The sequence below is a fragment of the Emys orbicularis genome, chromosome 4, assembly GCF_028017835.1.
Source record: "Emys orbicularis isolate rEmyOrb1 chromosome 4, rEmyOrb1.hap1, whole genome shotgun sequence".
Classification (NCBI taxonomy): domain Eukaryota; kingdom Metazoa; phylum Chordata; order Testudines; family Emydidae; genus Emys; species Emys orbicularis.
In genome coordinates, this window is record NC_088686.1 from 122,638,290 (window position 1) to 122,659,031 (window position 20,742).

Below are 20,742 nucleotides of genomic sequence, written 5' to 3' on the forward strand. Positions count from 1 at the left end.
CGAGCTGGGAGCATGGCCGACGCTCTTTGGCCGTATCACAGCGCGTGGTGTTGGCTTGTGCCCAGCCTACCCTAGCGCTGGGGCTGTTGGTGACACTGGGCTTTTCTCTGCTGCCTACAGCCTGGCAGATGCCGTGTGCCAGGGGTTAATCACTGGCAGTGCCACGCCTGGCAGGGGCACAAGCCTTTAAGAGGAGTTTGATCTCAGTCCGACTCGCTGCCGAGGGCAGCTGGGGAGACACAGGGGCTGCTGGAGCCCGAGTCCGGGAGGCACCGAGCTCGGCCTTAGGAAAGGCCACGCTCAGGGCCTAACAAGGAAATAGCTTCCTTCCCATCATGCAGTGAGTTGGGTGCTGACTGGCCGAGCTTTCCTCCAGCTGGCATGAGAGCAAATTCACCCTCTCACCCCCACAGAGCCCTGGGCATTGGGTGGGGGAAACTGAGGCACAGAAAAGGGAAAGAACATGCCCTGGCCTCACCCTATTCCCCTAGCGCTGGGCTCTGGTCCCGGAGCACCAAAGTCTCCTCTTTTTCTGCTGGAGACTCCCCAGTTTCCCACCCTGGGATCCCTCCCAGCCACCGATGTGCCACAAAGGGGACCGGCTCTATCTGTCCTACCATCAGTGATGTCTCCTGAGCAAGCACCAGGGCCGGCCCAATTCGTTTTTTCATCCTAAGTGGACCCCCCCCCCGTCAAGATAGAAAATGGGAATTTTGTTTCCCTCCCTCTTTGGACATAATCTATCAGGATTTCATCCACCGAAAAGTTGCCAGATTCACAGGGCAGTTGGGGTTTTCCTGCAATCCCCAGCTGCTGGAGGCATGGGATTGCTGCGCTGTGATAAGGCAAAGCAGTGCGCATCACAGGCACAAACTAACCCACGGAAAGAGCTAGCTCCCTCGATGTTCACCCCCCCCAATAAAAAAGAGGGGTTCTATATATTTGCTTGCTGGTCTTTGGAGCCCCTTTTCCAGCTTCTCCCTCCAGTGGCAAGGGCTGGAAAAGCGGCTCCAAAGACCGGCAAGCAAATATATAGAACCCCTCTTTTGTGTGTGTGTGGGGGGGGGGGTGAACATCTGAGGGGCCAGCTCTCCTTCCATAGATTAGCTTGTGCCTGTAAATGTCCTGATTGCGGCTAACGCAAGAGAAGCCACTGTTCTGGGGGATTCCACGTGCCCAAGGGTTTGCCCTGGTTTTAGGTGGTTGAACTGGTCAGAGTTTGACAGTGTTTCAAATCACGCCATGAGCCAGACCCAGCGTTGGGGGTAGATTAGCCGCTGCCTGTGCCAGTCTTTCTGCTGGACAGAGGGTGAGGTCCGAACTGCCCCTGTCCCACCCCCCCACCCCCAGCTGCTGGGAATTTCCACCCCACAGAGAGCCAAGACTAATCATGTGACTTGGCAATGCCCTAGCACAGTTAGGGAGGGTGAAACATGGGGAACAGGCAGGGACGATCCTGCCTCATGGGTGGGGAATAGACTGCGGGGGACAATCCTGCAACCTGGGAGAATAGAGCAGAGGGGACGATCCTGCCCCTTGGTGGGGGGGGATAGAGTGGGGGGGACAATCCTGCTCCTTGGGGGGGGATGGGCTAGATTGGGGGTAAACACCCTCCACACGCCCTCCCCCCTCCGTCCCCTGCTCTTACCCGGCCAAATCTTCGCTTCTCTCTGTCTGGGCAAAATTTTTTGTTTCTGAGAAACAAAAGCGTAACTCCCTGTGTCTCATCCTCCCAGCAGCCCAGCTGGTGGGGGTTTGAAGGTGGGTGGGGCGGCCCTGCTCTCACATTGGTAGTGCGAGGGGGTGGGAGGCAGTGGGCCTGTGGGAGGGGAGCACAGAGAGGCCCGGAGAGGTGGGGCCAGGCTGGAAAAGCAAGTGACAGAGACTGGAGGGTGCAGAGAATCTTCATTCCCCAGATCCCCCCACGGGCTCTTCGGAGCAGCAGGGTCTGGAAGTGTACGTGCTTTAAAGGGCACTGAAAGTGTCAGGAACTGTGACCAACTTGGGGGGAAGAGGGAGGGGGACAGTTTGGCCAGAGATACACCCCCTTGTGAATTTCTGGATGTTACCACTGTCTCTCCGTCCAGAAATGACATCCCAACTGCCTCTTCTCAGAAATGAGGTATTTCTTAGAACTGAAAACAAAAACCCTTAGCAAATATTCAACTCTTTCCACTGCTGGGTAATGGTCACCTGGGGCTGAGATGCAGTCACCTCTGGGGTGGGACAGCTGAGGAACAGCAGCACAGCAATACTACATGGGGATGGCTCGCCCAGCGCTGAGATGCAGCTGTCTCTAGGGTGGCTTCTTCAGATAACGTGATCTTATGAATGGGTCCTTTTGTCTTTGGAACTCACTGCCACATGAGCCCTGCTATGTATCCTGGAGCTCTTTGCTGAGGCTTTTTACTGCTTTTTACTCCTGTTTGATGGTCTCCTGTCTGGTATTTCCCAGGTTTTGGTTCTTTACATTAAGGGTGAACCACTCAGTAAGACTCATAGACTTTAAGGTCAGAAGGTCATCTAGTCTGACCTCCTGTACATTGAAGGCCACAGAACCTCACCACCCACTGCTGTAATAGACCCCTAACCTCTGGCTGAGTTACTGAAGTCCTCCAGTCGTGGTTTAAGGACTTCAAGTTACAGAGAATCCACCATTGACACTAGTTTAAACCTGCAAGTGACCTATGCCGCATGCTGCAGAGGAAGGCAACCCCTCCCCCCAGGTCTCTGCCAATCTGACCTGGGGGAAATTCCTTCCTAGTCCCAGATTTCGCAGATTTTATCTGCTGTCTAGGCATGCAGCCAGCATGAAGCCACCCAAAAAGCACTGAGTTGCAGCTGATGCTGGGGTGGGACAGCTGGGTAACAGCTGCAGAGTCGCACTGAAGTTCTCAGTGGGGACCCTGCTGTCACCAAAGGCTGTTCCAGGGGAGCATCTCCTTTGGGCTTTTACTGCCATTGGCCATGATACACTGACACTCTGGAACCCTGTATCTCTCAGTAGCACACAGTATTCACCCCTGTGATATGATTATGAGATGTTTTGTATTATGCATGCCTTGTGAGGTGGTATGTAAAATGTCTGGATCTGTTGAACATTCATAACCTGTTGGATTGGATGTGCTGTCATTGTATGGGAAGTTATGCTCTATGTGTGTTTCTGAAATATGTTGTGAGGTTGGGAGATGCCCACAGCCAGCTTTACAGTAGAAACAAAGGAGGGCCAGAAAGGTGTTGATGGCCCATCAGGAAGAATCCACTCTCTGAGAGACTCCTTGGAGAGGGCACTTAGTCAGTGGGATACTGCCTGACCAATGGGACTGCCTGACCCCCATGACACAGCAAAGATCTTTCTAGCAACTGAAAGAAAGTATAAAAGAGGGACAGAGACATCATAGAATATCAGGGTTGGAAGAGACCTCAGGAGGTCATTTAGTCCAACCCCCTGCTCAAAGCAGGACCAATCCCAACTAAATCATCCCAGCCAGAGCTTTGTCAAGCCAGGCCTTAAAAACCTCTAAGGATGGAGATTCCACCACCTCCTTAGGTAACCCATTCCAGTGCTTCCCCACCCTCCTAGTGAAATAGTGTTCCCTAATATCCGAGCCTGGACTCTGTGACTGCATTAGTCGCCAACAGGGGAGTGTGGCAGGAGAGGACACAGAACATGTCTACAAATAACATTTTCTGGACTGCTGAGGTGGGGGGAGAGGCCAGATTCCATCTGGCGCTTTAGGACTCTGAGGACGCTCTGGGATCGAGAGCGAAGTCTCTGGAGCCTCGGGAGGTGCAGGTTTGGAGACATGTGGCTCCTACCTAGTCCAAAGTAACCTGCCGTGCTCCCCCACAAGAGCCATGTTAACAGGCAACACTGCCTCTCTCTTTCCTTGGCCAGATGGATCGTGTCCTTTTTCTGGTGGCTAGTCCGGAAAAGGAGGACAAGAGCTCACTACTGCTACCACCTGAGGAGTTGCTGGGTTGAGATCAGCTGGTAGAAGGAGGCAATAGTCCCAGAATCTGGGACTTCAAGCCCCTAGAGTGACCTCTTACCTTTATAGACCCCTCCCCCCATCATACACAGCTATGTTAAAGGTTAGCGTGATAGTAAAGAGACCCCTTTTCAACCTTCACCACACAAGAGAGAGCCGGCAGCATTTGTCATTAACGATTTATTTCTCCTCTCCCGGCTCCCAAACTGCTTCTCCTCCCTACTGCCGCCAGCCACCTTCGAGTTCTCCCTCTTCTCTCCCCGGCTCTGCTCACTTGAGTGCAGCAGCTCAGCGGATGGTCCAGCTTTACTCTTTCACTTCCACTCTTCTTCACTTCTTTGGGGGGCTGCATTTGCCATTGAGCAGGCTGATGGAAATACCTGAGTGCTCTGTCTAGGCCAGGGGTCTCAAACACGCGGCCTGCGGGGCTATTTCTCCGGGCCAGAGCCCAATGCCGTCCTGCACCCCAACCCCCTGCCTGCACCCCAACCTCTGCCACACCTCGCACTCCCTCCTGCACCCCACACACCAACCCCCTGCCCTGAGCCTCCTGCCTGCACCCCAACCCCCTGCCATGAGCCCCCTGCCTGCACCCCAACCCTCTGCCATACCTCACACTCCCTCCTGCACCCCACACCCCAACCCCCTGCCCCATCCCACATCCTTCCTGCACCCCAACTTCCTATCCTGAGCCCCCTTCTGCATCCCCCACCCCTTCTGCACCCCAACCTCCTGCCCTGAGCCCCATCTGAACCCCAACCCTCTGCCACACACCACACTCCCTCCTGCACCTCAACTCCCTATCCTGAGCCCCCTGCTGCATCCCCCACCCCTTCTGCAGCCAACCTCCTGCCCTGAGCCCCGTCTGAACCCCAACCCTCTGCCACACCCCACACTCCCTCCTGCACCCCAACCCCCTGCCCAGAGCCCCCTACTGCACCCCCTGCCTCACCCCTCCAACTCCCTGCCCTGAGCCCCCTGCACCTCAACTCCCGCCCTGAGCCCCTGCCACACCCCTCCTGCCCCCTCTGGGGGCAGGGCTGGGGGCAGCGAGGGGGGGGTGTCAGTGATGCGGCCATTGGGCCAATGAACTGGTCCTCATGCGGCCCTCGGGGTCATCCGAGTTTGAGACCCCTGGTCTAGGCTCACAGGCCCAGCAGCTAAAGCCAAGCCCCCTCAGCGATCAGCTGTCCCAACCAGGCTGCGGGGCCGGCTCCAGGCACCAGCGGAGGAAGCACATGCCTGGGGCGGCATTCCGTCCATTCTTGGGGCAGCACAGGCCGGGCGACTTTTTTGGTTTTTGCACTTCGGCAGTTCGGGTGGCGGCAGTCCGAGCGTTGTTGTTGTGTTTTTTTCTGCTTCGGCAGTTCGGGTGGCGGCAGTCCGAGCGTTGTTGTTGTGTTTTTTTCTGCTTCGGCAGTTCGGGTGGCGGCAGTCCGAGTGGTTGGGGGGGTTTTTTTGTTTTCTTTTTGCTCGCTTTGGCAGTCCGAGCGTTGTTGTTGTTTTTTTTGCTTGGGGCGGCAAAAATGGTAGAGCCGGCGCTGCTGGGCTGAGGTCGCTCAAGCGGTCAGCCCCTCAACGCAGTGTATCAGGGGTGGCTCAGGCCTGGGCGGGGCCCAAGCACCCCACAAACAACCAGACTTCCAGGGCGGGCCCTGGCCTGGGTGGAACCCTGGCAGCCAGCAAACAGACAGACTTGACAGGGCTGGCTCTAGTCTGGGCGGGGCCCCGGTGGCCAGCCATCAAACAGTTCCTGTCCTGGGCTAGAGCCTCCTTGCACCATGTAGGGGGTCAGCCACCCGGGGTGGGGTGGCAGGGGGACGCGGGCCCACCCTCCTCCCCCGCGTCCCAGCCCAAGGCGCTGGCAGGGGCAGGATTGGTTGCCCCTGCGTCGGCGGGGATCCAGCCGCAACACGCCGACTGAGTCGCGCCGGGCCCTGCAGCCAGCAGCTCCCGGGCTGCCCCTGGGCTACTTCCTGCCTCCCCGGGGTTTGGTACCTGCGGCCTCCAGGCCTCTTCCGGCTCCTCGGGGTAAACCGCAGCGGGTACTCCGGGCCGGTCCTCGTCCATGTCTGGGGTTAGGGTTAGGGTTAGGGGCCTCTGGAGAACAGGCCAAGTGTCCTCCTCTCTTGCAGGCTGTCCCCCAACTGTGGTGCAGGGCCGGCCTATTATGTTTCCGGCCACGTCCCGGTCCTTATGGTGAGGGGGGCGGGGCGATATAGGCTCCGCCCTCCAAGTGGCGTGTAGGGGGTCCCTCGCTCTCCTGCTGGGAGGGAGGCCGCTCAGTCGCAACAGAGTCCACCAGAGGCCCCGGTGGGCAGCCAACAGGCGAGGGGGGTGGGGTGATATAGGCTCCACCCTCCAAGGGGCGTGTAGAGGGGCCCTCACTCTCCTCCTCGGAGGGAGGCCGCTCAGTTGCAACAGAGTCTACCAGAGGCCCCGGTGGCCAGCCAACAGGCGAGGGGGATGGGGCGATATAGTCTCCGCCCTCCAAGGGGCGTGTAGAGGGGCCCTCGCTCTCCTGCTCGGAGGGAGGCCACTCAGTCTCACTACACTCCCCGTTTAGAGGGAGGAGGAGTTGCTGGTGGCCTTGGAGGCAGAACTCCTGCAGCGCCTCCGGCACTTGGCGCAAGTGCCGGATGATGTGAAGTTGGTTCATTATGTTGGCCGTGACGTCCTCCTGCTGCAAGGGAACGAGGACCTGTCAGAGACTCAGACGCCCCCGTGGAATCAGGGAGAATTAAGGGCACCTGGGACCAGCAGCAATTCCACCCAGCACCCGCGCACCTCTGAGGGATGAAGTCCCCCTCCTGACACCCAGAATGGAGTCTTGTTGTCCTTTCTAGGGACCTCCAGTGCCAACAACCTCCTTGTAGGGGGAGCTCCTGCCACCTCCCACCCAGTGCCCCTGACAGTTGTTCCACCTCCAATCCACAGCTCAAGTTCTCTGACCCCTCTCCTCAACCCCCACCCAGGTTGGGCAGGGAGGGGGCTCTAGCGGGGGGGGGTGGAGGGATTCTGGCAGCAGTGAAGTGGGATGTGGGGAGCTTGAGACCTTTCCCCAAGTCATCCCAGCCACTGAGGCTGAAGCCGCAGAATGGCAGCCCTGGTGAATGGGGCAGATCAGCAGCCCCTGCTAACTGAATCCTCCCGTTCTCTCTAGAGCGAGTCCAGCCCTGCCGGCAGCAGGACGAGCTTCCCCCGCCCATGTGCCTCAGAACTGCCCGGTCAGTCGCCATCACCCCTCAGTCCTTGGCCTCCCGGGCTGCCAGTGACGGGAACAACTCTGGGTGGTGGCGCGGGTGACAGGAGAGGCTCGCAGAGGGCACGTAGAGGACTCTGCTGCCCTTCCCAAGAACAGAAGTCCGTGCTGAGGCAATGCTTGTCATTCATTAGACTTGCTAAAGAGCTGGGCTGGAGCTGCTCCGGGACAAGCTGGCTCCCTCCTGCTCATGGAGGTGAATTCATCTCCCTTCCCAGGAGCACCTGCTCTCACTCTCATTCCCCACCAGTCGCCTTGCTGCCAGGCCGGCGAATGGCCAGAGGATGGGAATGAGGCCTGGGCCCCGCCCCAATCTCCTGAGTCTAATGCAGCTGCTCACCTTGTTCCCCATCAGCTGCTGGGCTTGCCCCAGGAGGGAGTAAGTAAGGAGCAGCCCAGCCTGGCTGACACGCAGCAGGGGGTCGTGCATGGCCAGCACTGCTGTCTGCAGGAAGAATCTTCTCTGCCCCTCCGAGAAAAATTTGGAAAAAACCTGAAACCAACCAGATGTGAGGCTTCAGCAGATTGCCCCGAACCAGGCTCCAAATCCTGGCCTAGAACGGCAACTCCGTCGCATGGCTCCAGGAGGCAGCCACCTGCCCTGCAGAGCTGTGCCATGCCCTGGCAGAGTGTCCTTACCTCCCCGACCCTGGCTGTGTTCTTGTAGCCCAGGAGCCTGCTGTCCTGGTGCCAGTCCCAGCACCAAAGGTCTTCGACCTCATGGATGTTCAGGTCTGGGAAAGAGAGAGACACACACACATTTGTCATTCTGCTTGCAGGGCTTGTGTCCTTCCAATCCCATTGGTGGCTGCACAGTGGGCAGAGCCCAACAGAACTGCGGGGGTGGTGGAGAACACAGAAAGAGATAGAGAGAGACTTATCCGCCAGCCGGGGTCACTCGGAGAGAAATTGGCTGGGGTCCCAGTCTCACTCGTCTAGCGGGTGCCAGTTCTCAGCCGGGTTCCTTACCCCTCTGGCGCAGCAGGAGCTGGTAGAGCCGGTAAACCCCCTCCCTGGCCTGCCGGCTGATGTCCTCGTCTGGGTCACCGACGAACAGAGCCAGCTGTGCCACGTGGTGACCCATCCTGGGGAATTCGGCTGAGTTCTAATGGAAGGGAGAGGGAGAGGGGACTCCATCAGCATTTTCCTGTCAGCTCCCAGTCCCGCCCGGGCCAGGACTCTCCTTCCCCTCAGCCCCTCTGCAGGAGATGCTAGAGGATAGGAGCTAGAGCTGGATCCTTAATTATCTCTGCCCGCAAGGGAGCCCGGAGAACAGGGATGTGGGCAGGGCCCTCCATGAGGATTTGCTTCCCCAGCTGCTCCAGGATGACAGGAAGGCAAGAACCTGGAGCATGCTCCCCTTAAAAGCGAGAGTCGCCACTTAACCAGGACAAGAAGAACTTGACTCAAGCCAGGCTCATTCTCTGCTCTGACTCTGCCTCCCCAAGAGGAACACTCCTAACCCACAGCCCCTGCAGCAGCAGATCCTCCAGCCCATTGGAGCCAGCCCCCCTACGCCTGGAGTCAGGAAGCTGGGCTCAGAGGCCACTTACGTCAAAGTCAGGGAGGGAGATGACGGACGTGAGCAGGGCCGCGCTGCTCCTGATGGCCCTGGCTCTCTCTTGTGGCACCCTGGACACGGTCCAGTAGTTAATGTGCTGTGGGGAAAGGAGGCAGCTCAGGATTGATGGGGGGGGGTGCATGTGTAGTGCTAATGCCCCCCCCCATCCGAAGGGGGCTGAAACATTGCATGCGGTGGGGGTGGAATATCTGATTCATTGACTGCAAAGCTTTAGAAGGGGACCCTTGCCCCCAGGACGATGCTTGTATCCTGCAGGTCACAGCTTGTCATTGTCTCTCTAGATTGGGACAATGCTCGGTGTCGGGGCTGGTCCCATCCTCCCTGAACTCCTGATTCCTGAACAGCTCCCCAGGAAGGAGACAGACCCCTCCCCCCTCCCTGGCTCTCAAGTGCTTGGCTGGGTGAAGGGACTGAGTGTGAGCACAATCCCCCCAGGAATCTCGGGGCCCTTCAGAGACAAGGGCTGATTCTCTGGGGCCCTCCTGTTTCTCTAGGAACGAGGCTGTGGCTGTTCTCTGAGGACCATCTTCTGGATCTCCCAGGAGGGGTTCAGACTCTCACTCCCCAAGCCAGCCGGGGGCCCTGTGGTTAGTGCTCAACAGAACCAGACAGAGCTCTGGCTTGAAGTCCCAGCTCCTTCCTCTGTCCTTCAAGGAGGAAGGGCCTGACCCTGCATTGCACTGACTGCCCTGACCAAGGATGGCCACTGGGGGCCCAGCTAGGAGGACAGACTGGAAAATGGATCTAAGAGTTAAGGTAAAATTGCCCCCACCCCCTCATCGGGCTCACCTCCAAGATGTAGTGGAGCTTGTCAGTGTCTGGGGTCTTTGCCAGCAGGTTCCCCAGCATGGCGTCCAGAAGGTCTGGTATGACCCTCTGCAGATCCTGCAAAGCAAGGGAGAGCCATGGGTCAGAGTTAGGGAAACTGGGGCTACACCTGCCACAGGATGGGATGAGGGGTCTCTGGGAAGCACTGGTGAGACCCCCAAACACATATCCTGGCCTCTCTCATTCACATCCCACTGCAGGCAATTAGCAAGGATTCGGGCAGGATAACAGCTGGCTGATCTACCTGGACTTGATTGGTGTCCGTCTGCGTGCCCAGGGTGAAGACTGCGTGCAGGGCGGCTTGGAGGAGGTGGGTCTCCAGCTCCGGCTCCAGGGCAGGTGTCATGGTGCTGGCAAGAGAGAGGAGCCGGTATTAGACTGTGCAGTGCGGGGGTGGGACTGGCACCGACACAGACGTGAAACTGCAGGAAATAGGCAGAGGCTGGCGAGAATGGAAACTGAGGCACCGAGCCAGGGAATGATAAGGCGAAGGTTTCCCAGACAGACAGTGGCAGGGCAGGAATGGCGCCTGTTCCCTGGACCCTGCTGCCCCTCCTGTATCTGATCCTGGGAGACAGCCTCTCCCCAAAGCCATTGCAATGTGACTGGAGTGAAAAGAACAGAGCAGCCAGGAGAGGGAGTGACCCTTCCTGCCACCTCTACCAGAGGAGCCACCCTTGGGAGGTGACCTGGGAGTGGGAGGGGCAGTGACTCCCAGCCACGGGCGTGAGCAGCACCGGGGTTAGGGGAACCGGGCGGGAGGGTCTCGGTACCTGAGGTTGGCCACAGCAAAGAGGGAGTTGGCCAGGACGGCGCCGGGTGGAGAGTTAGGAGGAAGCTCCTCAATGAGCTCCTGTGAGACGCAAAGGAGACAAAGGAGCGTGTGAGATTCGGGCCTCACTGACACTCCCCAAGGAGGAGATTACACAGCCAGCAGGATCCCCCCAGCTGCCTCCCGCTCCTCCGATTCCTGCCCACTAGTTCTCCCGTCTCCTCTCCCCAATCTTCAGCCCCAGCAATCCCTGCCCTCAGCTGCCCTCCAGCACCAGCCATCCCCCAACCATCGGCCCGGGGAGACCCCTGCCCCTCCCATATCTCTGTCCACCCTCCAGCTCCCGGGCGCCGTGTCTCACTCACCACAATCCTCTCCGCCACAGCCGCCTTCGAGCAGTGTGGCTCCAATGTGTAGTCCCCTCTCTCCTGGGCAGCGAGGCACGCGGGGTAGATGGCGTGCAGGAACTCGAGCTGCTGCGCCTCGTCCTGCACCCACCAGGAGTGGGGTTAGGGGAGAGAGAGCCAGTTAGCCAGGGACCTCCCTGCCCCAGCCACACCAGCTGCAGGACTTAGGCCTGAATGGGGGATAGTGGGGACCTGCCTATTGTTCAAATCACCCACGACTCCTCCCCAATCAGGGTCAGGAACTGGGACAGTGCCTGTGGGGGGAGGAGACCCCGGCTGGTGTGTGACAAACACCCCCATCTTGGGGGTCCCAGATCATGAAGGAGAAAGGTCCCCATTAGGGCCAAGACCTTCTGCAGGGGGTCAGGATGCTGGGAAGGAGCAGGACAATCTCAGTTCCAGCACAGCTGGGGAACGTTTGTACCTTTTCTCGGGCATGGAGCTGCTCTCGGATGTTCATGAGAGCAGCCTCCTCTGTTACCAAGTCTACCCCTTCTTCTTCCTCCTCCTCGTCCTCGGAGTCCCTGGCGGACGCTGCACCAGGGAGAGAAGGGGACAGGGTGACTCCTGCTACCACTCGGGGGAAGGACAGGGGCATGGTGGGACAATGTGTCCCCTTCCCACCTCCGGGACATAGGGCAGATTGGGCCCCACACTCCCCCCCTCAGTGATGGCATCAGCCCCCAACTCCTTCAGGAGCCCATAGCAAAGAGACCCTCCCCACTGTCCTGGACTCCCTTGGAGGTGCCTCCCCCCACCCTCGCCCAATGGAGCACCAAGGACCAAAATGGCAGCATCTAGTGTCGGTGGGGTTCACATGGCTCAGGGCAGACACCTGGGCTGGAGACCCACCCCCATAGCACTGCTCAAGGGCCTCGGCCCAAGGTGTTCACAGCCCCCTCCTCACCCCTCCCTGAGCCCAGCCTGGCTCCTCACCTGGAAGAAAGCAGAAGCGTCCGTCGGCCAGGGTGCTGTCCGAGTCACAAGCGCTGCTGCTGTCGGATGGGGAGCGGCCCGAGCTGCTGGGGCTGGCAGAGGGATCCTCCACCTCCTGCCCTGGGGAGGCTGGAAGGTCCTCACTGACCGGGCAGGGCGATGCCCCCTGCTGGAAGTTGGGGCTGGGCTCCTGGGGCCGCTGCTGCCCACACAACAACAAGCCCCAGAGCCACCCTGCCCGGTTCCGCCCCTGGGCTGGGTCCTGCCTGCCCAGCCGCAGCCTGGCCCAGCTCCATTTTGGCCTGGGAGGTGATGCTCCCACCTCGGCGCCTGCGCCGGGAGTGGGTTTCCTCCGCCAGAAGGCTGGGCGCTTCCACCTCCTGGCACGGCCGGGAGCTTCTTCCCCGCCAGCGGGGACGGAGGGGCCGCTTCGCTCCTGGGGAAGATGGTGGCTGCTTCCCTCAGGCTCTGGGGCCACCTGCAGAGCCTTCTTCCTGAACATCCTCAGGAGCCTGGCCATCCTGGAACCCAGCGGGGAGCAGGCGTGAGTCTGGGGTCAAGGCAGCCTCTCACTAACCAGCCTGTTTGCTCCCTCCCCATTCCTGCCCCAGCCAGAGCAGCTCCTTCTTCCCCCACGGGGGTGCAGGGAGGGCAAGCTACCCCCACTGGCAGGAGTTCATTGCATGATCTGCTCCCCCTCAACGCTCCCCCTCGTCATCCCTGGGGCTGCAAGAACTGGGGAGTCTCGTCCTTTTCGAACACTGGGGTCAGTCACAAAGAAACTGGTCACTTTGGACAAGCAGCTCCCTCCTGCGACCCCAGACCACACTCACACACCCCCACCTCCCGCCCAGGCTAGAGAAGGAACAGAACCCAGGCAGGGCCGGCTTTAGGTTGATTCGCCCGATTCCCCAGAATCGGGCCCCGTGCATAAGAGGGCCCCGCGCACTCACTCCAGCGGCAGTCATCTTCAGGAGCCCCACTCCCCTGGCCAGAGCGCCGGCCGGAGCGCGGCAGCCCCGCGGCCCCGCTCTCCCGGCTGGAGCTCCGGCGGAGCGTGGCAGCTCCGTGGCCCCGCAACCCAGGCCGGAGCGCGGCAGCCCTGTGACCCCGTGACCCCGTGACCACGGCAGCTCCACGACCCCGGCTGGAGCTCCAGCCAGAGCGTGGCTGCCCCACGGCCCTGGCTCCAGCTCCGGCCAGCCCCGCGGCCCCGCAGCCCCAGCCGGACCGCAGCAGCCCTGCAGCTCCACGACCCCGGCCGGACCGTCGGCCGGACCGCGGCAAGCCCCATGGCCCTGCATTCCTGGACAGAGCGCCATCCGGAGCGCGGCAGCCCCGCGGTGTGCCGAAGTGCCGCCCCAGGAATCGGGCCCCGCACTTGCTAAAGCCGGCCCTGAACCCAGGAGTCCGGACTTCTCCTGGGAAACCATTCCCCACTTCAAAGTCCCTAGGCATAGCAAGGCCAGGGCCCCCTCGGTTCCCATTGATTTCCATGCTCAGCAGCTCACTGGGTCTGGCCCAGCTCACAGACTCAGCCTGGGGAACAGTCTCCCACAAGGGAAGGGCTGGGATCCCCATTGCTGGGACCTTGCCAAACACACTGGAGACGGCTCTGGAGAAGCCCCTTCCCGGTCTGAGAGCGAGGGGTTCCTGGGGGCTGTTTGCAAATCCAATCTCCTTTGGGAGAGATTCTCTCCCCCTCTTTCTGCCTCTCCCCAGACAGACAGGGGATGCCCCCGAGGAACCCTAATGCCACTCACTTGCTCTGGTGACGGAGCGATGGATGGAGGATGTTCAGGGTCGTCCCTCGCCCTTCTCCTCACTCTCCAAGCCCAAGGCAGGCTGGAGAGGGTGGTGGTGAGCTGAGGAGTTACCCTGCCCAGGAAGCAGGCAGGGTGATGGCACGGGGCGATCGGCTGGCTGTGAAAACAAGAGTCTGTCTTATTGTCAAGGGACGGAGAAACTCGGCCAGCAGCAGGGGGTGCAGAACACCGCCCTAGTGGGGTGGTGACAGCGCATCCGGAATTCCGACATCCCAACACTTTACACACCTTCCTGGAGCCTCCCGGCCCCCCTGGGCTGTCGGGACTGCGACCCCAACCCCACTGATGAGAAACAGGCCTGGGAGGGGAAGCTACTGGCTCAGGGTCACACCAAGTGTCAGAAGTATGGATGGGACCCAGCAGGCCTTCTTTCCAGGCCCCTTCGCTAACCACTGCTGCACGCTCCCTCCCACAGCTGGCAATTACAACCAGGCCCCCATGTCCACTCCCCCTGCCTTTGAGAGGGAGTGTGCTCCGCTGGAGTGACTGGACCAGGGGATTGGGAGTCAGGACTCCTGAGTTCCATTGCTGGGTTTCCTGTTGGTTCCACTGCTGGGTGTTTTCCTTTCCCTGTGGGACTTTGAGCAAATGGTTCCCCCCTCTCTGGCTCTGTCCCCAGCAGTCAAATGGGGATTTCATACTTTCCCACTATTGGAAAGTGCTGGGAGAAGCCCCCAGCAAAAGCTGCTCTGACAGCGCTAAGCAGCATCTGCCCATTGAAGGTGGGAGCGCACTGCCCAGGAGGAGGAGGGTTTGGCTCTGGGGTTTCACTTCAGCCCAGTCTATAGAGAGGGGCCCAGCCATGGACTTTGGCTCAAGAAGACCAAGTCTCCAATTTGTTAAGGGCGTTTTGAATTCCAATCCTGTGCTCCAAAGTGCTTGGTGTCATTTGCAAATTGTAGAAGCATGCTCTCCACTCCATTTTCCAAATCCTTAAGGAAAATATTGAATACTACCGGCCCCCGGACTGATCCCTGCCGGACCCAGTAGGTACACGCTCTCCGTTGGACAGCCAGACATGGAGAAGGGCTCTTGGAGTCTGGGCTTTCAACCAGCTCTGCACTCCCATTCCACTGATTACATCTAGACCACATTTCCCTCCGGCTGCTGTGGGGAGCCCCGGGCCCTTTAAATCCCCACTGGAGCTCCGGCAGCCGGGCTCCCACGGTGATTTAAAGGACCGGTGCTCCTGCCGCTGCGGGGAGCCCCGGGCCCTTTAAAGCGCCGCCGGAGCTCCGGCAGTCAGGCTTGGGCGGGGATTTAAAGGGCCCGGAGCTCCGGCAGCCGGGCTCCCGCGGTGATTTAAAGGGCTGGAGCTCCACGGTGGCCGGAGCCCTGGGCCCTTTAATTCGCCCCTGAGCCCCGGAGCTCCCAGCCGCCTCTGCAGCTGGGAGCTCCGGGGTGATTTAAAGGCCCTGGGGCTCCCAGCCACAGCCGGAGCCCCTGGGCCTTTAAATCTTGAAAGGCCCCGCCTCTTATGGTTGAGGCCACACCCCTGCTCAGGACTCCGGCATAACGGTAAATCCTTTAAGTTCCTTTCACCCCTGGGCAGGGATAGAGCCCAGAAATCGAGATGATGGGGAAATTTCATTGAACCGTTTCTGTCAGAAAATCCCATTCAGACTAAACCAGTTTGTTTCTTGAACTCATAACAAGTGGGATGAAAGTTCTTTGCAAAAATATTTTGTTGCAAAACAAAAGCATCTCCTGTTTGTCACAGTGTGTTAAATTGTCTCCTCGCACACCAAGAGGAGACCCTTAGATCTCGAAAATTAGATAAGAAACCTGAGTCTGAGCTAAGTAGTTGCTGCTCTTATCAATTTCAAAATAAAAAAATACAAATAAAATAGAATATTTCAGCTATTCTATTATGTCACAATCTGATCTGAGTAAACGTGATAGGACACCTCATATTATGCACTCCTCCTAGTGACACTCTCCAATGGATCTCCATCCTCCACCCACCGTGAGGTAGGTAGGAGCGGATCATTATTATCCCTACTTGAAAGAGGGAGAAGCTAAGGCTGAGAAAGGAGAATTGACTTGTCTTAGGTCACACAGCCAGTCAGTGGCAGAGTTGGGAATAGGACCCAAGAGCCCTGATTTTCAAACTAACCATCGGATCTTGAATTTCATACATTGAATGACCTGAATAAAGTGCTCTCAGATGAGTTCCAGACCAACAACAGTGCTCAGTAATTATTCAGCAAGTATTTGAGGAGAACTGCAATGTTAGAGAGAATCATGAGCTGCTCAGAGACAATTAATGCAGAGAAGCAGCAAAATTCATCAAACCTAGAACTGCTTATGACTTATTTACTTGGTCTTAAAAGAGAACAAGAACCTGAGTCTCCTCCTTGTCAATAACCCCCTGCTCAGGCAGTCAGGGTAGAGGCTGAGGACGGGAGGCTGAGGGTTCTCACCAGAGAGCCCAAAGGATGGCCCAGGTCACTGGTGGGGATCAGTGGCATAGCCAGGTTCTAAGAGCAGGGGGAGCAAACATTAAAAAGGCGCCCCCCCTTGGCTCCTCCTCTGGCCACGCCCCCCTTGGCTCCTCCTACGGCCGCTCCGCGCCCCCCCCTTGGCTGGCTCCTACGGCTGTGCCGCGCCGCGCCCCCCCCCCCCATGGCTCCTCCGGCCATTCCATGCTGCCGCCATAGCCCCCCTGTGGCTCCTCCGTCTGCGCTGCGGGCTGCCATACTGCGCCCCCCCTCGCTCCTCTGGCCGCGCCGGCCCCCCCCCATGGCTCCTCCGGCTGTGCCGTTCCGTCCCCGTGGCCCCCCATGGCTCCTCCGGCCGTGCCATGCTGCCGCCGTGGCCCCCCTGTGGCTCCTCCGTCTGCGCTGCGGGCTGCCATGCTGCGCCCCCCCTAGCTCCTCCGGCTGTGCCGGCCCCCACCATGGCTCCTCCGGCCGTGCCGTTCCGCCCCCGCGGCCCCCCATGGCTACTCCGGCCATGCCGTTCCGCGCCGCAGCCCCCCCCCCCAAGGCTCCTCCGGCCGTGCCGTTCCACCCCCGCGGTCTCCTATGGCTCCTCCGGCCGTGCCGTTCCGCCCCGCAGTCCCCCCCATGGCTCCTCCGGCCGTGCCGTTCCACCCCCGCGGCCTCCTATGGCTCCTCCGGGCATGCCGTTCCGCCATCGCGGCCCCCTCTCATGGCTCCTCCGGCCGTGCAGTGCCGCCCCCGCGGCCCCCCATGGCTCCTCCTGCTGTGCCGTTCCGTCCCCATGGCCCCCCATGGCTCCTCCGGCTGTGCCGTGCCGCCCCCGCGGCCCCCCATGGCTATTCCGGCTGTGCCGTTCCGCCCCCGCGGCCCCCCATGGCTCCTCCGGCTGTGCCGTTCCGTCCCCATGGCCCCCATGGCTCCTCCGGCTGTGCCGTGCCGCCCCCGCGGCCCCCCATGGCTATTCCGGCTGTGCCGTTCCGCCCCCGCGGCCCCCCATGGCTCCTCCGGCTGTGCCGTTCCGCCCCCGCGGCCCCCCATGGCTCCTCCGGCCGCGCTGCGGGCTGCCATGCTGAGCCCCGCCTAGCTCCTCCGGCCGTGCCGGCCCCCCCCCCCATGGCTCCTCTGGCCATGCCGTGCTGCCCCGGCGGCCCCCTATGGTTCCTCCGGCCGTGCCGTTCCCCCCTGCGGCCCCCCCCCCATGGCTCCTCCGGCCGTGCCGCCCCCACGGCCCCCCATGGCTCCTCCAGCCGTGCTGTTCCGCCCCCACGGCCGCCCCTCATGGTTCCTCCGGCAGTGCCGTTCCACCCCCACGGCCCCCCCCATGGCTCCTCCGGCCGTGCCGCCCCCCCCCCCATGGCTCCTCCGGCCGTGCTGCCCCCCCCCCCCATGGCTCCTCAGGCCGTGCTGCCCCCCCTTTGCGTGCAGGAGGTCAGGGCAGGCCAAGCTTCAGAGCGGAGCGTGGGCCCCGCCTGCTGGCGCCATGGTAACCCCTAACTAAGGCGCCGCTTTTGGAAAATGTGCTAAGGGGAACTGGCTGCTTCCCCTGCACCGCCCCTAGCTACGCTACTGGTGGGGATCACTGCCGGAGCACTATTTCAGCCCCACATTTTTGGGTGGACCTCCCACAGTGAGAGCTGCAGAGCACTCCCCCGCGACACACAAACACACACACCCTGGTGTTGGGAGGGGAACAGGGGAAAGGACAAAAGAAGCAAGAGAAGAAAAGAAAGGAGGGAGGGATGGCGGAAAAGGTGAAACCAAAAGGACAAACCCCAATGTCCCCAGTGATTCTAAGGGACAAAATCCCTGGTGCGGAATCAAATTCTGCCTCCTTAAGCTGGTGTTTTCCATGCCTAGAATTCAACTGTCACCCGATGGATCAGACTGAAGAGGTTTCCAACCTCGAGGAGGCTCTTACCTTCTAAACAGGGACGTCTGCTTTCTAGTACAATCACAAAAAGGGAAGGAGAAAACTCGACAGAGGTTCCTCCTGCCGCTCACGTACGTGAACCCGAATGTTCTCTCAGTCCTCAAAGAGAGACCTCGAGACAAAGACTTGCTGAAGCAAAGCCACAGGAGTCTCTGAGGTTTCCCGGGCCACTCGCCTCTGTCCTGCCTGGCTGATGTCAGCATCTCTCTGTGAGGTCACCACCTTTGACCAATAGACTGAGGTCCTGCAAAAGGCCTTTGTGATGTCACTGCCACGCCCCTCCCTTGCGGTGCTAATGTCCTGCCCCTGGCCAGGCACTTTGGAGGTTTGAGCTACTCCCTGTGGATCACCCCACTCAAGGAGTGTTCATTTTAGGAAGCAAGCCGACTAGACAGTAAAACCTCAGACGCTGCTCCCAATGCTACACTCAGTTTTTCAGAAATTAGTAGACTTGATGGCCACAAGAGACCATTAGAGCATCTAATCTGACCCCCTGCATGTCACAGGCCTCCTGTATGACACAATTGCTACTTTGGGGGCAAACACATTCCAGAAAGGCATCTAGTCTTCATTAAATGACATCAAGAGATGGAGAATCCACCACTTTCCTTGGTAGCTTGTTCCTGTGGTGAATCATTCTCGCTGTTGAATATTTGTGCTTTATTTGTAAGGCCGTGATCAAGTGTCTTGATGTTTTTGGTCTTTTGGCCTTGAGATGAAAACCTTGTCTGTGTTTCTGGGACCTTGAAGGGAAAAAAATTCTCTTAATTTGTCTCTTTTCCCCTTCCAGCCACTGGGTCTTGTTCTGCCTTTCTCTGCTCGATTAAAGAGCCCTTTAATACCCAATCTTTTCTCTCCATTAAGGCACTTCAACACTTCAATGAAGTCACCTTTCAATCTTCTTTTGATAAGCTAAACAGGTTGAGCTCTTTCAATCGCTCACTAGAAGGCATTTTTCTCCAGCCCTCAGAACATTTGGTGGCTCTTTGCTGCCCCAGCTCCAATTTCACAACATCTTTTTCAAAGGTGGACACCAAAACTGGATGCAGTATTCCAATATCAGTCTCACTGATGCCGTGTCACCTCCTGTGACGCTATTGACATAATCTGTAACTGTATAGATCACCGTTGCGACCACTGTTATATATTTGCAGCCAATATTGTATAAAGGTTGTCGTGGAAGGGGTCTATGGAGAGGTTATGATTGGCTGATTATAATTATGCTATCTGTATCAGTTTTGTAGTTGACGTTATGAATATTGGCTCTATAGTGTCTGTATTTCAAACTTGTGCTATGCTTCCGGGGAACACCCCAGACAAGTTGCTGTTAGTTCTGCCTAGCCTGCTTGATGGCCCACTAAGGACCATGAGCTATACAACTGACCCATTGAGAGAAGGTGGATACACCTTGTGACTCAGCAAGGCATGCAGGGACCTGCTTATGGACAGAACTCTAAGGTTTTTCTATGCCACATGCTGGATAGAGTGACAAAGAAAGCAAAGACCACACGGCAAGAGACTATAAAAGGCTGATGCCTCGTCTCCATCTTGTCTTCAATCCTGCTTCATACCTCTGGAGGGACTTTGCTAAAAAAGGAAGCTCTATACAAAGGACTGAACGACCCATCCCAGCTGTGGATGTACTCCAGAGACCTGATTTGAACCTGCAGTTTATTCTATCACTGCTACAAGCCTGAACCAAGAACTTTGCCATTACTGTATGCAGGGCTGGCTTTAGGAAGTGTGGGGCCCAATTTGAACATTTTAGGCGGGGCCCCGACAGGGATGATTAAAAAAAAACACATAAAAAAACCCCTTTCATTTCTTCCATGTATTATTTACTTTCCATAACTATATAAATAAAATCAAAATTATATATTACATACATTGCTAGCTGGAGGCAGGGCAGGGGCTGACTGGAGGTAGGGTCTGCCTGGAGACAGGGCAAGGGGTGTGGGGCTGGCTGCGGGCAGGGCAGGGGGTGCGGGGCTGGAGGCAGGGCAGGGGGTGCAACAGGGGCTGGCTGTGGGCAGGGGATGCGGGTCTGGCTGGAGACAGGGGCTGGAGGCAGGCAGGGGCTGGTGCGGGCAGGGCAGGGGGTGCGGGGCTGGAGGCAGACAGGGGCTGGTGCGGGCAGGGCAGGGGGTGCGGGGCTGGAGGCAGGGCAGGGGGTGCAACAGGGGCTGGCTGTGGGCAGGGGGTGCAACAGGGGCTGGCTGGAGACAGGGGCTGGTGGGGGCAGGGGGTGCGGGGCTGGAGGCAGGCAGGGGCTGGTGGCGGCAGGGCAGGGGGTGCGGGGCTGGAGGCAGGGCAGGGGGAGCAGCAGGGGCTGGCTGCAGGTAGGGCAGGGGCCCCCCTAGTTCTACCACCCTGGCCCTTTAAATAGCTGCCGGAGCCCTGGGGAAGCTGCGGGGCTCTCGCGGCTATTTAGAGGACCGAGGCAGCAGAGGCAGCTGGAGCCCCGGCACTTTAAATAGCCCCCGGAGCCCCCTGCTACCCCAGGGCTCTGGTCCAACCACTAGACCCCCCCCCATAAGCGCCATAGCTCCCCCTTCTCCTCCACTGGGTACATAAAACTACAAGTCCCAGAATCCCTTGCTTCCCCCGCCCCACCTCCTGAATAGGCAGCCAATGGGCCGGAGCCGTTTGCAGATTGGCAGGTGCGCGGGCCAGTGGGGGCGAGCCCGTGCCCGGCGCGAGGTGGCAGCAGGCGATGGCGGCGCCGGGCTGGGAGCGGGCGCTGCGGCTCGTGCTGTGCGCGCT

The 20,742-nt window shown here is 59.2% G+C and overlaps 1 long non-coding RNA gene and 1 pseudogene across 3 annotated transcripts in view; one reads left to right on the plus strand and one right to left on the minus strand.

Annotated features, from left to right (window-relative positions):
- The window catches only part of LOC135877813 (uncharacterized), a 185,783-nt pseudogene that overhangs the window by 67,683 nt on the left and 97,358 nt on the right, over positions 1 to 20,742 (minus strand).
- Positions 20,716 to 20,742, plus strand: part of LOC135877385 (uncharacterized) — an 11,145-nt gene continuing 11,118 nt past the window's right edge. For all 3 annotated transcript variants that reach the window (XR_010561363.1, XR_010561364.1, XR_010561365.1), the window contains exon 1: positions 20,716 to 20,742. This exon is cut by the window's right edge and continues 120 nt beyond it. This is a non-coding gene — a long non-coding RNA (uncharacterized LOC135877385).